Consider the following 2,756-nt stretch of genomic DNA (forward strand, 5'->3'; position numbering starts at 1 on the left):
TTTGGTGGCAGATATGCTACTTTGATGTTGGGATGAAAGTTGTCCATGAATGGGGGGTGGCCTGGAGCACTGTCGAGCAGCAAAAGAATGTTGAATGGGATGTCCTTCTCCAAGCAATATTTCTCCACCTCCTGGATAAAGTGGTGGAAAAACCAGTCCTGGAAAACGGCCTGTGTAACCCAGACTTTGGGGTTACTCTTGCACACAACTGGGAGAGAGCCCTTAGCTATGTTTTGAAAGGCTCCTGGGTTCTCTGAGTGATAATCGAAGAGGGCCTTCAGCTTCATATCACCGGAAACATTGCCACCAAACAACAGTTAGCCTATTCTTTGTGGCTTTATAGACTAGCATCAACTTTTCCTCCTTACTGATGTAACTTTGGTCTGGCATCCTCTTCCAGTACAGTCCTGCCGCATCTACATTAAAAATCTGCTCGGGTAAATAAGCGCCTTCATCAATAATTTCTCAGAGCACACTGCGGGGGCCGCCCCAGCTCCCGCCGACCCTGCCGCATCTCTGTCTATGGTTTCTCCCTAGAGCTTTGCCTTTGGAGGTAGCTGTTGTGGCTCTGTCCGCCCCGCGCCGCAGCAACATGGAGGAATTCGACTCTGAAGATTTCTCCACCTCGTAGGAGGATGAAGACTACGTGCCATCGGGTGGAGAGTATAGTGAAGATGATGTAAATGAATTAGTGAAGGAAGAGGAAATGGATGGTGAACAGCAGACACAGAAAACCAAAGGGAGAAAAAGAAAGGCTCAGAGCATTCTGGCTAGGAAGAGAAAACAAGGTGGTCTCTCATTAGAAAAGGATGAGGAGGATGCCAACGAGGAATCTGGAGGAAGTAGTAGTGAGGAGGAAGATGCAGCTGCAGAGCAAGAAAAAGACATTGAGTCAGAGGATGCAAGGAAAAACAAGGAAGATGTACTATGGGCCAGCTTCCTCAATGACATAGGACTAAAATCAAAAGTGCTTCCGTGTACACAAGTTAAAAGAGGAGAGGAGGCTGAATAGACAAGTTTGAGTAAATTGTTGGTCAAAGCAGAAGAGCTAGGGAAACCTAAAGAAACAGAAAAAGTTAAAATCACCAAGGTGTTTGATTTTGCTGGTGAAGAAGTCAGGGTGACTAAGGAAGTGGATGCTACATCTAAAGAAGCCAAATCCTTCTTCAAGCAAAATGAGAAAAAAAAAAAAAAAAAACAGGCTAATGTCCCTTCAGCTCTACCGTCACTTCCTGCCAGGTCAGGGTTAAAAAGGTCAAGGGGCATGAGCAGCCTTTTGGGGAAAATAGGAGCCAAGAAGCAGAAGGTGAGCACGCTAGAGAAGGCCGAGCTGGACTGGGAGAGCTTCAAGGAGGAAGAGGGCATTGGTGAAGAACTAGCCATCCACAATCAAGGGAAGGAGGGGTACGTTGAACGGAAAGCTTTTCTAGACCGAGTGGATCACAGGCAGTTTGAAATCGAGTGAGGTCTCAGGCTGAGCAAAATGAAACCCTGATGTAATGAGGAACCTACAGCAGCTTAATCCTGTTTACAACGTGAGATTTTGTGCATCTATGAAATGTTTCCTGTGTTTCCCATTGACTGTTTCCCAGCAAGGTCTTTTTTTCTACATTGAATTTCTGTCTTTGTATCTTGATCTCATGTGATTTCAGTCATTTTACTTTTAATAGTTTGTCTTTTAAAAAATAAAAATAAAAAAGTACAGGTTGGTCCTGTGGAGGAAAAAAAAAAAAAAAAATTCTCAGAGCATTTCAGGAAATTCCCGGGCAGCTACTGTATCTGCACTTGCTGCCTCACTGCTTACTTTTACACTGTGATGGTTGGCTCTAGCCTTGAACTGATGAAACCAGCCATGGCTGGCATTAAAAGATGTGCCCTCTGATTCTTTGCCGCGTTTCTTCTTCAAGTCTTCATAAAGGCTTTTAGCTTTCTCTTGAATCAGCATTAAGCTGAGCAGGACTCAGCGCTGATGTTGATCTTGCATCCGCACACTGAGAAGGTTCTCCATCTCCTCCATCACTTTTCCATGCTTCTTTGATATTTTGTCAACATCGTCAGCACAGCAGACTTCACATACTCCATGATCTTGTCCTTGTTCTTTAGAATTGTACTGATGGTTGAACGATTCATGTTATAAGACTAAGGGACGTTTACTGTTTTTTCACCTCACTCCACTATCTCAATTATTTTCACTTTCGTTTCCATCGTTATCACTTGGCGCTTCTTAGCAATACCACCTACATCACAGCCGCTTTTATGCTTGCTTCCAGACACCCTGGGCTTGAAATAAAGATACTGTACTCTATACAGTATTGTACAGTAAAGTACACAAAAGCACAACCACTTGTAGAGGATGCACGCATGTGACAGTATATGCCAGACACGTGAACTAACTTATGTGATTGGACATGAGAACGCATGTTCACATCTTTGAAATTTTGTGACTTGAAGGTTTGTATGTAGGGGACTTACTGTATGTAAAGATTTCAGAGGACAGTGTGGCCAGAGTATAGGGTATATGAGGATAAATATTTGGAGAAAGGGTTGTAAAAGTAGGCTGAGACCAAGCTATAAAAAGTCTTCTTGTCCGTGTTAGGAATTTGTTTGGGATTTAATAACTGATTAGATATTGGCAGAGGAGGGTCAAGTAACTACGAGTTTTCCAGATTGGTTGATTGAGTAGATATAAGTCTATCTACCCAGAAGTATAAGTAGAGTGAATAAGAAGACTGGGCTTTTACTCAGAGAAAAGTATA

The 2,756-nt window shown here is 43.1% G+C and overlaps 1 pseudogene; it reads left to right on the plus strand.

The window, feature by feature from the left end:
- Nucleotides 1-592: 592 nt before the first annotated feature.
- On the plus strand, nucleotides 593-1,495 carry LOC132491250 (craniofacial development protein 1-like; annotated as a pseudogene).
- The last annotated feature ends 1,261 nt before the right edge of the window (nucleotides 1,496-2,756 follow it).

Source organism: Mesoplodon densirostris, chromosome 5 (genome assembly GCF_025265405.1).
Source record: "Mesoplodon densirostris isolate mMesDen1 chromosome 5, mMesDen1 primary haplotype, whole genome shotgun sequence".
Taxonomy (NCBI): Eukaryota; Metazoa; Chordata; class Mammalia; order Artiodactyla; family Ziphiidae; genus Mesoplodon; species Mesoplodon densirostris.